General features: G+C 35.3%; 1 pseudogene; it reads left to right on the forward strand.

The window, feature by feature from the left end:
• Positions 1-5306: 5306 nt before the first annotated feature.
• LOC132280489 (small nucleolar RNA R71) lies at positions 5307-5405 on the forward strand (annotated as a pseudogene).
• Positions 5406-13910: the final 8505 nt, after the last annotated feature.

Genomic DNA, 13910 nt, shown 5'->3' on the forward strand with positions numbered 1-13910 from the left:
GCATTCAACATGCTTCAACTAAACAGGATAGGTCAAAGCACAATCAGTAATAACAATAAAGAAGTGATGGCATAGAGGGCAGAAAAGTCACATATGGAACATTTGGAACAGAAATATAATCAACAGGACAAACGTAGGCTGTGATGTGTATAAAGGATGCAACATGCATTCACAATCCTAAAACTCAAGTAGATGCTGCAATGACATGACAAGTAGACCCTAGGATGACATCATATCAATTCCTAGCAAGAAGGTCTACAAGTGCAATAGTGAAGATCAAATATAGTAAATAGGATAACATGGAGTATATAGGCATGGCAACTGTCAACCTAGGATTCAAGAAATAGGCATGTCATGTGATAAAGACTAAGCGAAATGCACAGTTGCAAAACACTACAATCTAAGGCATATTATGACAAGCAAGTTCAAGAATGAATCCTGGAAATGGTATGCGACTAGATTGTATATATCATAATGATGCACATAGAACAACAACTCTAGACAAAGAAATATCTTGTACTTCAATGCAACAAAATCAACATCATATGATCACTCATGACTCATGACCTCCTCTAATGCTTAAATGAAGCAGATAATGGTTAAATATTAAGAATACAAGAAGTTTACCATCTGGAAGTCAGAATCTGGACCGGAAAGAACCTCGGTCTTGAAGAATAGATCACAAGTGTACAAGATATCAAGATAATGGCATGGAAACAGATATTTTGCAAAACAAAGCAAGCATAGCCTCAGAGTTAAGTCAAATGCATGCCAAAATCCTATTGAAGCTCGAGAAGTGATACTAAGGCCAAAGAACAGATACGATATCCAAATCATGTAGTTGAAACTCTAAGAATCCATAACACACCCCCAAACTTAGTCAGAAATCAAATTCCAAGATTTTAAGTTCAAAGGATGCACAGAAAATCTGAAAAGCTGTCAATGTGATATAAGTGTGCAAAATTGTGTATATACAAGCAACATGTTGCAATTATTCCAAATTGCACACAATTATTCAAAAGAAATCACAATTGGCAGGTTTCAAAGTCATTAAGTATAAGAAGATCAAAATCATGATAAAGAAGGTCAAAAGACATCAAACCGTGCCCTAGCATGGCAAGAATCAAGAATTATATCATAAACCAGTTCAAAGGCACTTAATATTTTTCAAATGGACATAAATGAATCAAATGGAACAAGCTTCAATTCAAAGAAAGACATTTTGGTCAACTTTGGAATTTCTCAACACTTATAGGACAAAATTGAAATTGTTGAAAACTTTGGGGTCAAGACATTCAATTGCATGGTAGAAAAACGTCATGACAAGAATCAAGCAATGAATGAACAACAATAGAAGGTCAACTTCATATTTTTCAAACAAAGTTCAAAATTTCCCTTTTTAAACATGTGAAACCCAACAAGTGTGATCACAAAGCATTTTAAAAATGAAAGATTATTTTATTAAAACAATGCACTCAATCCAATAAAAAACTAGGTCCATTTGAAACATTTTTATGCATTGAAGACAAGACTTATCATTTTCAATTCAAAAGCACAAAATCACATCAAGTCATGCTTGCAATCAATTTAGGCAACTTAGATCAAATCCATGCATTTCATATTCAAGACGAGCAAATGAAACAAGGTGGAACTATGCTCACAACAATTCAAATTTTTCAATGCCATTTAATTTTCAAAATTATATATAGTCCAAAGAAATTTTACTTTTATTCAAAATATTTCTTTCTTTACAATTCAACTTCAACATCTAATTTTGAAAAGTCTTTTCATATTCCATCTCAAATTCCAAAATCAAACCACATGCCCCCTTTTTCTTTTTCTTTTTCTTTTTTTTTTTTTTTTTTTAAATCAAAGTTCAAAAATTTTCAAAAATTCGGCATGGTCTCCCTTTAAAAATGGACATCCCAAAAATTTTCAAAACACATCAAATACCATGCATTTATCATTCAAGACAATCAATCGACTTCACATCCAAATCAATCCCATCATTTCACCAACAAAGGTCACCACCCACAATAATTTATAAATCCAAGTCAATTTGCCCATTCTCCTTCTAGACTACAACATCCATTTTTCATTTTCCAATTTTAACAAACTGAAACAAACTCCAAAGTCCATTCATCAATGCTACAAACAAGTTCTAAGGTCCATTTTCACATTTTCAGTCTCAATCAATTTTTTTCAATTTTCTGTTTTTCAATCTTTTTGATTTTTTAGTGTACATTTAAACAAAATGAAACATAATAATTGAACAAAATGAAGTATATATACCCGCGAGAGAAAATCAAACACAAAGAATGAGAGGGAGATTCTGGATTTTTTTTTTTTTTTTTGGAAATTTTTCGGCCAACCGTGGTCGGAGATGGTGACTGGAACTTCGCCGGAAAGTGTAGAGCTTGCCGATCTACTTTCAAAATTTCCTTGGCCTAAATTGGCTGGAAATGAAGGATATGATGGAACCCAAGTGAGTAAAGAGAGATTGAACCGGTTTTGGCCACTTTTGGGCCAAAACTCGCTAGGAAAAATGGTAGTGGTAGTGGCGAAGCTTCGGCTTCGTTGGTTTTGCTCGCCGGCAAGAGAGATGGAGAAGGTGGGGTGGGGTTAGGTGGTGGTGGTTTGAGGGAGTGAGAGTGAGAGAGATTGAGAGGAGGTGGAGAATCGGGGAGAGAGAGAAAGATGGGTGCCGAGAGGGAGAAGAGAGATGGAGGAAGAGAGAGACAAAGAAAAGGAAAAAAAAAAAGAAAAAGAAAAATAAGGAATGACAGAGAGGAAAAAGAAAAAGAAAAGAAAAATATAAATTAGGGTTGGGGAGTTGAACGGTCAAAGTGATTTTTTGAAAAATTCAAATAATGCATTTTCGATCGATCGAAGTACTTCGATCGATTGAACTCTTAACTTCGATCGATCCAAAATGGATTTTGATCGATTGAACTTAACTTTGATTGATCAAAATGGAATTTGAAAGGTCCTCAACCTAGGTGATTCGATTAATCAAACTAGAGTTCGATTGATTGAAATCTCACTGGCAGTACTCAAAATGCAGGAAATGGCCCGTAAGCTGGATTTTTCAATTCGACACATATCTAGACAGCACAGAAACATATAAAAACAAAAATGAGGGAGGAATAGGGTTGTCAAACCCTACGAAATGCACTAGTCTGTAACGTCTCCAGCAAGACATTGGGCTCTTTTAGCCCGAATCAAAAATCTTGTGATGCATCCCCTCTTTGGTGGGGTGAATGGACTTTTGAATCCCAACCAATAAATTTTTCCCTAAAGAACTTGTTGGATTTGATTCAAAGGAGATTAATGGTCCTTTGTCAATAAAACTCTCGGGCTTCCATGCCCTTTTAACACTAGATTTTAAAACAACGTCCTTTGAAATCATTTTGGAAGGTAAACCTTTTGAAATTCCATTGTCAAGCAAAGACTTAACTTTTTCAAATTCATTTTCAAGACACTTTTCCATAACATACACTTCTTTATGCTTGTCCATTGAACTCAGGGTTGGATTGAATATGTTCAATTTCACCTTCATATGCCCAAATGAAATTTTCATTATCCCCGTCCTACAATTGATGTTGGCATTAGCGGTTGCCAAGAAGGGACGGCCAAGGATAACGGGAATTTGGTTCTTGGGATTTGGAACTGGTTCTGTGTCAATGATAATGAAATCGACAGGAAAAAAGAATTTATCAATTTTAATCAACACATCCTTAATAATACCCCGGGGCTTTTTGATGGATCAGTCGGCTAGTTACAAAACTACCGAGATCGGTTTTAAATCTCCTAAGCCTAATTAAATATATACCGAGTATGGAAGAAGGTTCACAATTGTTCTAAAATCAAGAAGAGCCCAGTTAATGTCATGGTCATCAATGATGCAAGAAGTAGTAGGTGAACCGGGGTCCTTAAATTTTGGAAGAGTGTTGTGTTACAAAATGGAGCTTATTTGCTCGGTCAAGACAACTTTTTTGGTGCAAAGATCTTTCAAGAATTTGGTATAATTTGGAATTTGTTTGATTGCATCCAAGAGAGGAAGATTAATCTTCACTTGCCTAAACATTTCAATTATTTCATTGGCTTTTGTATTTTGCTTTTCAAGAGAAATTGATCCTTTTAAGGCATCCGGAAATGGAGTTTTTGGCTTAAAAATATTTTCAAAATCATTTTTTGAAACTTTTTCAACATAAGAATTTTTTAATTCATTCTCATCAAAAGAATCTTTCACATGCAATGAAGGAGGAATAGAATGTGAGACGGGACGGGTGTCAATTTTTGGTTGCACCGATTCACTCTCTTCATTGTGAACACCAACTTGATTGTCAATAATTTTTTCACTTCTCAAGGTCGTCACCGCATTGACATGCTCAATTGTGGGACCTTCCATTGAGGAATTAGTCTCCACAACAAATTGTTGCTTTGGTGGATTCAAAGACATTTTCCCTTTTTCCCTAGCAGTCAACGTGGTAGCTGTTTGCCTGACTTGGGTTTCTAGCATTGCAATTGATTAAGAATGATAATGAAGTAATTGGGTATTTACCACTAAAATACCCAAAACGGTCAACATTTTTTCCTCAAAAGCGGGACTCCTATAATTTCTTTGAGAATAAGATGATTGAGCAGGAAAACAAGAGTTAGAAAATTGGTTTACTCGTGAAGATTGAAAAGATGATCTATGACCTTGGGAACCTTGGCTTTGCATTGGGGGTGGAATATACTTGCCTTGAAAACCACTTTGGGGAGGGTTTGAGCCTTCCTCTTGGCTTTTCCAAGAGAAGTTTGGATGGTTCCTCCACCCGGGATTGTAATGAGTGCCATAGGGATTATTCCCTTGGTTGACAAATACGACATTTACTTGTTCTTGGTTCTTACTTTGCACATATCCATTGGGACAATTGGAAGTAGAATGTAAGACACTAGAACAAGTCATGCAAGCTTCATTAGAATTATGATGATGATGACTTGGGGAGGAAGACACTTGATTCACCGAATTTTGGTTGATTAAAAATTGATTAAACCTTTGAGATAAAGACTTGACTTCGGCGGCTATGTCATTGGAATTGTCAACTTGATATAAGCCGACATTCTTCCTTCCACTTAGATTTCTACCATTTTTGGAAGACAAGGATCGATGCATTGAATTCTCGCTCATGCTTTCATAAAAACGCCATACATCATCCTCATGCCTATCAAGATATGAACCACCCATGGAAGCATCTACCAATCTTTTAAAATTATCCGACAAACTTTCAAAGAAAATTTGCACCAATTGCCATTTAGGAATGTCATGATGTGGACACTTCCTAAGCAAGTCATTGAGGCACTCCCATGCCTTATGAAATAATTCCCCTTCCTCTTGAAAAAATTCTCTAATTGAAGTTCTTATTGCATTGGTCTTTGAAACTGGATAGTCCTTTTTCAAGAACTCTTATTGTAGTTCTGCCCAAAAAGTTATCGAAAAAGGCCTAAGATTGTTGAACCAATATTTTTCCTTATCTTTAAGGGTGAAAGGAAAAAGTTTTAATCTCAAAACCTCTTCTAGCAGGTCGATATATTTCACGGTGGAACACACTTCAAGAAACTCAGCTAAATGCTTGTAAGGTTCTTCACTTGGAAGTCCATGATAGTTAGGAAGCATTTGAATAGTTTATAGTTTAATTTCATAGTGATGCGCTCTAAATGGGGGCAATTGAATGCATGTAGGTGCATTATATTCATTTGGCACATAATGACCACGCAAAGCAAGAGGAGGATTCACAACTGGTGGTGCTACAGGAGCACCTTGATTGCCTTGAATAAGGGAGGTTGTGGAGCAAAAATTAGCCAAGGCATTCCCAATGGAACATGGCCTTGTTGTTGTGGTGGAATGAATGGTCTTGGCATGCCCAATGGTACTTGAATGTTGTCATGATGCACATTAGGGTGGAGGATACCTTGTTGGTCCATGTGACCAAGGTCCTCTACATGGTCCTCATTGATGTCTTCCATTGATGAAATGGAATGACTATAATTAATCCTTCCCTTAGAATTACGAACAATGGATTCAAGATTCAAATTAAGGGGGACAAGAGTAGGATTTAACGACCTATGACCATGCATGCACAAACAAAACAAAAACAAGCAATAAGCAAGTAGCAATCACCTCTCCTCCGCAATAAATCAACAATCAACAATCCTCTACATACAATGATCCCATACTCCCATGCTTTGAACAATATGCAAGAAAACTTAAATTGCCTCCACGCGGGCTCACGATCTATCTAAGAAAATAAAAACTTGCCTCCACGCGGACTCATGATTTAACTAGAAAAAGAGTTTAGAAGCTCACAAAGGGTCCTTAAGCAACTTTAAATTATTTTTTAATTTTTTTATTCGCCTTGCGTTGCTTTGCAAATTTTTTATTTTTTAGCTTTTTATGCTCTTGCTTAGCTTTGTTTGCTTTTTCGCTCTAGAATCCTTTTGCTTCGCTTCTCTTGGCTCAATGCACTTAGCCAATCAAGAACAAACACAATAAGTAACCAAAATAAAATAAAAAAAAATAAAAACAAGATAAAAAAAGTACTAATTCCTAATTAATGTCCAAAATAAGACAGTGCTAAATCCCCGGCAACGGCACCCAAACCTGGTGTGTGTCGTGCCAATGCACGAAATTGCATACAAAATAGAGAGAGAGAAGTATGTAGTGTGGCTAAGTTTAAATTTAGAAAATGCCACTATCACTTCCAACTAAAAATATAGTTAGAGTGAGTAGGGATCGTCTCAAGGGAAAGGAGGTGTATTTGTGCTTGGAAATTAATGTCGGATTAGTAGGTCGAGTAATCAAAGATGGTTGGTGATTGGTTAATTAAACTAAAATGCAATTAAAATTAATGCAAGTAAAAAACAATCTAGAAAGTAGGGATAACATATAGGAGAGAGGTCTTGGGACTTAGAGTCACCACTAAGCTTTACTTCATCAAATACTAGCAATTGTTCATTAATAGGGAAATTTAAATTGTAACTTGTGTGTGTGTCACATCAATTGAAACTAAGCATGGATGGCAAATAAATATATATTATCTAGCCAATTTTAATGAAAAACACAACCTATAAAATGAGACCAATATCCATTCAATAAAACCACAACTAATGCACACACAATTTTCTAAAGACATGCACTCTTTGCATTCACAAGTATGGAACATCAAGAAACAAGAATGGATTGTTCATCATCTAAGAAATTAAAGCAATTACACTACAACTAGGCTAGAGACATGAAATTAAACTAATTAAACTAGAGATGTGATACAATCCATCAAGAAATAAGTGTGAACCATCAAATAAATAATAAGAGTGTTCCATTAAGCACCATGCCTTGACCATCACTAGATTAACATCATCAACACACATAGACATGCATTAATTTCATTAAATCTAGAGACAAAAGCATGAACATCAATTCTAGCATACATAGACATATGACTAGAGCCAAATGATCTATTGAAAGCATTAATTCATACAAATCAAGTAGAAATCACAAGATCTATATTTATTCATAGTCAAAACATCTATTATAATTAAAGTCCCCAAGAATACACAAAAGCTAGGTTTGAGAAGCAAGCCTAGGGGCTATCTGTAGCCCCAAGAGAAGGATTTAGCCACTCATTGTAGTGGTCATGGAACCCTCAAGGGCTAGCTTGGAGGTTGGCATCATCATCTTCATACTTACTTTCTTCCCAAAACCCTAGTTCTAGAGAGGAAATTCTTTTTCTTTATTTGGTAATATCTATCTATAATGATCTCTTACAATAATGTTTAATAAATCAATTACATACTCCTTTGAGTAAGGACCAAGTCAGAATTACAGGCTATGATTGGAGGAAATTCACAACTACACAATTTAGGTAGAAATCGGCACGCTCGGGAATTAGACAGCTCACTGCCAGCAGGCATTTCGATCGATCGAAGATTTTTGATCAATCAAACACTTGGCTTCGATCGATCGAACCTGACATGGCTCGAAAATATCTTCCAGGCTTTATCTAAATGGCTGACTTGGCACCGCCTCATTTCGATCGATTGTAGACCTTTTCGATCGATCGGGACTTCCTTTCGATCGATCGAAGTTCCCCTGGTGCATTTTTCTTGGCTTCTTTGCAACTTTTCTCCTTACCACCAAAATTGAGTTAAATGGCTCTTGTTAGCCTGTTTGAACTTTATTTACCTGAAATAGGCAATAACACAAATAAATACTTAAGACATGAAAGTAAGACAGATGAATGGACTAAAATACCCTAACTTAGGTGCTAAAATGCGTTACATTTGAGCACTCATCACATTCAGACCTCTTATAAGCTTAGAAAGCCAAAGAAAGAATGTCTTTTGTCAAGACCAAGATGATGTGGATTCCAAAAAAATTAAACTCAGTTAGTATGTTGGTTTACACAACTTTTAAAGCCCGTAACACCAATAACAGATGGTATATTGATAGTGGATGCTCCAGACACATCACAAGTGATAGTTCTAAGTTTCTATCCTTGAAGAAATTTGATGGTGGCAATGTGGTACTTGGAGATAATCAAAAGGCCAAAATTATTGGTATTGACATTATGTGTAAGTCTTATAATCTACTAGAAATCAATGAAGTGTTATATATAGTGGGACTCAAACACAATCCCCTTAGTGTTAGTCATTTGTGTGATACATGCAAAAGGTGTGGTATAACAAAGACAAGTACAATGTGGTTGATCTTACCTCAGACAAAATTATTTTCTCTACAAACAGGTCCTCTGGAAATGTGTACATAATCACTAAAGGCACTCAACCAACATAGTGCAATTTATCAACTATGGATGAAGCAATTATGTGGCACAAGAGGTTGAGACATGTTCACTCAAAAAACATCTCTAAGATACTGAAGTTCAAGGATATAAAAGGCCTACCTGAGTTAAAGTTCAAAGAAGATCATGCTTGCAGAGCTTGTCAACAAGGGAAACAGACAAGGGTTTCATTTTCTTCCAAGGAAGTGAACACTTCAAGGGCATTTGACCTAATTCAGATGGATCTCTATGGACCTACTAGAACTATAAACATTAGTGGAAGTAAGTACTTCATGCTTGTCATTGATGATTATAGTAGAATGGTGTGGGTTTACTTTCTAAAAGAAAAATCAAGAGCCACTACACACTTCATAAAGTTTGTCAATCTTGTTGAAAATGAAAGAGGATGCATTATCAAGAAGCTGGATCAAATTTTGGAATTGAGTTCATCATGAGAGAGTTTGAAAGTTTTTGTGATGTTAAGGGAATTATAAAGGAGTTCTCTGTTGTGGCCACACCTCAGCAAAATGGTGTTATAGAAAGGAAGAATAGAATTGTACAAGAAATGGGGAGAAAAATGCTACTTGAAAAAGGCCTTGCAAAAGGTTTTTGGGCTGAAGTTGTAAACACAGCTATCTACATTATCAACAAAGTGCTTCTTAGGCCTAATTTAACCAAAACACCCTTTGAGCTATGGTATGGAAGGCTTGCAACAGTCTATTACTTCAAGGTTTTTGGCAGCAAATGTTATATTATGAATCACATTGACTGTCTTAGGAAGTTTGATTCAAAGGATAATGAAGGTATCTTCTCGGGGTACTAAATCAAGAGTAAGGCCTATAGGTGTTATAACCTAAGAACCTCTAAAATGTTTGAGTTAGTTCACGTGAAGTTTGATAAGAATCCTCAATCCACAATCTCTAAAGATGAATGTTTACTTGTAGGGTCAAATGAAGCAAGCTTCTCATTATTAGAAACTGTTGTCCATAAAGAAACAACATTTCCTTTTCTACAAAAGCAAGTACAACCTGGAAACATGATTGGAAGTCCTAAGGAAGGCATTCAAACTAGGGCTAAGAAAAAACTTAGTGAACTTGAACAAGAAGATGATGAAGAATATAGTCACTTTGCCATGCTCTCTTCAATTGAACCAAAAATAATGAAGACTGGTTAGCTGCAATGAAGGAAGAAATTGATCAAATTCAAAAGAATGACACTTGGACACTTGTGCCAAGGCCAGATAACAAAAATGACATTGGCTCTAAGTGGATTTTCAGAAACAAGATGAATAAAAAGGGTGTAGTGGTCAGAAAAAGGCTAGATTGGTGTGTAAAGGGTATGCTCAATAAGTTGGAATTGACTATGATGAGACTTTTTCTCCAGTGGCCAGGATGGAATCCATTAGAATGGTCATATCCTTTACTTGTCACAAACAAGTCAAGGTTTAGCAAATGGATGTGAAATCTGCATTTATAAATAGAAATCTCAACAAAGAAGTTTACTTGGAACAACCTGAGGGCTTTGAAGATTCACTGTCTCCTTCATCTATATATAAGCTAAGTAAGGCCCTATATGGTCTTAAACAATCCCCTAGAGCCTGGTGTGAGAAGCTGAATAGCTTCTTGGTGGAATAAAGTTTTCACAGAAGCAAGGTTGATAATACCTTGTATGTCAGAACACATCGAGATAAATTCCTAATTCAACAGATTTATGTTGATGATATCATGTTCTGTAGCTTAGATTCCTCTTTGACCTTTGAATTTGTAAACCTTATGAAGACAAGGGTTGAAATGTCCATGCTTGGCACTCTAAGGCACTTTTTAGGCCTTCAAATTCATCAATCTTCCATTAGAATTTTCATTTCTCAAGAGAAATATGCCATTGAATTGCTTGAAAAGTTCAATATGGCTGAAAACATGGTTGTATCCACACCTCTGTGCCCTAACACAAAGCTTACACTTAAGTGTACCATAGAAAGTGTTTATTCCACTCTTTACTAGTGAATCATTGGTAATTTGCTGTGTCTCACAGCTTTAAGACCTATCATTATATATTATGTGGGCTTAGTGGTAAGATTTCAAAGCAATCCAAGGGTCTCTCACCTCCAAGCTGCCAAAAGAATCATTAGATATGTCAAATGAGCTCTCTCCTATAGTCTTCACTATCTTTATTCACCATCATTGCCTATTACAGCTTATTCTGATGTAGATTGGGGTGGTTCTCTACCTGAAGAAGAGTACTTTAGGCTGTTGATACCTTGTTGGCTCAAATATAGTCTCTTGATTAAGTAAGAGGCAAGACACAATGTCACTTTCAACTGTAAAGGCTGAGTACATAGTTGCCTCACAAGTTGGTTCACCTTTACTCTGGATGAAGACAACTCTTTTAGACCTTCGCATTCCATTCTCAAGTCCTCCAAAGCTATACTACGATAATCAAAGTGTTATAGCCATTAACAAGAATCCTACTTTGCACTGGAGGAGTAAGCACATTGATATTAAATACCATTTTCTTAGAGATAAGCTTCAAAATGGGCTAATCAATATTACATATCTGCCAACAGAAGATTAACTTGCAAATATCTTAACCAAGCCATTGCTACCACAGAGGTTTTCAACTCTCAGAGATCTTCTCAGGGTTATTCCTAATGAAGTGTCTATTTTCAACGATAAAAACCACTGACAATAGAACGAATCCTTGTAGGATATGGCCATGTTGAGGGTGTCAAACCTCAAGGACTGTGGTGGATTGTCAAGTATAAAATCAGTTGCTAATTTAATTTAGAGAAGATTTGTTTATTTTGGTTGTGTGTCAATAGCATGAAAGTAAAAATAAGCAACTATAATAAAGATTGAGATCAAAAGAAGAAATGCTTAGGGCTTAACTTCACCAAGGTCCTAATGATATGATTAATTGATTCAACCTTAAGGATTTCAATATTAATGCATGATTAGGAATTAAATGAATAAACATCATATCTAATTTAATTTTAAGAAGATAAATTATGAATTTACGTTAAGCAATAACATATCTTTTGTTGGCATGAATTATCTAACTAACTACTCTAAAATAAATTGCAGAATAATTCATCTTCCCTAAGTATAGATTACGAAAACATTCATTCATAAAATAGTTGAAGCACTATTGCATGATCACTATTCAAATCGTTATGAGAAAACCTTAGCCGCTAATCTCAAACGATAAGAATAGTTCAGATTTGATTAAAGTAAAATCAATTCTATAACAAGATATTAAAGTCATTAAAAACCAATTTAATTCTTTAAAACTCCAATTGCTTAGAAATCCTAAATCAATTGCTCATAATCATACAATTAAAATGCATAAATAATGAAAATCCCCAAATTTAAAGAACAATCAAAGCATATTATTCGGATTGGGGTTACATCAATGCCCTAAGAGAAGATTTAGCTACTCATGAAAATGGATGATAGCATCTTTTATTATTATTATTTTTTATTTTTATTTTTTGCCTGAATGGGGTGTTTTTATAAAAATATTCAAAATAGTACAATTACATTAGGAGACAAATCTCCAAATAAATTCCAATTTCAGCAAACAAAATATCTCAGAATGAAAAATTACAAACCAAATACAATCAATAAGTCTGCTAAACAAATATTGAGATATGTGATAACAACCCAAATAATAGCTTGCACTGCATGTGAGCTCTTTTCTTGTATCCCTGTATGAAGCATAACATTTCTACTGGACCATATCTTCCATAGAGTAACTGAAAAAATCCCATTCAAAATCTTAGATTTGAGAGACTTTGTCATAGTGTTTTGCAAGCCAGTCCACAATGTGATTGAGACTTAAAAACTGAGGAACCTATAGCTGTAATAAATCAAAAACCACTCTCCAAATCTCAGCAGCAAAACCACAATAATAGAACAAATGTTCATTAGAATCATCCCCAACTTAGCAGTTATGGAAAATAGAAGTAACTGGCAGTCCTTTTTCTTGCAAATTCACAAAAGATAGATTTTTGTTGTGTAAAATGATGACAACATACAAACTAATCTGAGACCTACAATGTTTCCAACACAGTTTAGCCCATTCGCACCTATTTCCAATAACTCTGCAACAATTCCATGCTGCTTTCAGTGAGAAATTCCCATGTTTCCACTTGATTTGATCACTTCCTGCATGAATATCAGTCTGCTGAATAGCAGTCTTCATGTTATTAGAGAAATCTGCAGGTAGATTCCAATTTCTTTGTTGTAGAACCACATATAAGAAAGTTTGTCTATAAAAATTTCTAAATCTATTGGCCCCATGTAGCTGTAATAAAAACTGTCCTTGACACCAAGGGTCTGTCAACAAAATGAACTGAGTGCCATCCCCAATCTGAAATTTCACATTGTCCAACAACATCTTTCGGACCCTTAGCAGATATTTCCAAACAACTGAATCAGTAACCTTTGGAATAACAAGCCAGAAATTAGTCTTGGTCAAATATACTGCCTTTAACCATTGTATCCATAATTTATGTTTTTGTTGAATAAAATCCCAGCACATGGTTACCTTTGCTGTAAAATCAATATCTCTAATCTTTCTGACATTGAAACCACCCTCTTCAACAGGAAGAGTGACTTGACTCTATTTAAGCTGAGCCATCTTCTTGGTATATTGTTTACCACTCCATAAAAATTGTTTACATCTTTTCTCCAACAAAATTTTAACTTCCCAAGGAACCTTGAATCCAAAAATCTAGTGATATAAATAAGAGAACACAACTGATTTGATTAACTCCACCCTCCCAGCTAAGGATAAGTCAATTGTATTCCAATGACCCAACCTAGCATCCACTTTATCAAGTAGGATCCTATAGTCACCAGTTCTTAGAATGTTATTTGATAAAGGTAACCGAAGATACTTGAAAGGTACTGTTCAACCTGAAACTTCAAAATTCTAGATAATCTTTTTCTACCTCTCACAGCTTTGGAAAAAATAATTGAACTTTTTTCTTTATTCACCTGCAGCCCTAAAGAAGATCTAAACACCATGAAAATATCATTGTTGTTGTAGAAAACATCTTCGTGGACTGCAAATCTTCTTCTTGGGATC

This window comes from Cornus florida, unplaced genomic scaffold (genome assembly GCF_030987335.1).
Source record: "Cornus florida cultivar Cherokee Brave unplaced genomic scaffold, ASM3098733v1 CherokeeBrave_3.0.0_Hap2_Chr10, whole genome shotgun sequence".
In the NCBI taxonomy this organism is placed as follows: domain Eukaryota; kingdom Viridiplantae; phylum Streptophyta; class Magnoliopsida; order Cornales; family Cornaceae; genus Cornus; species Cornus florida.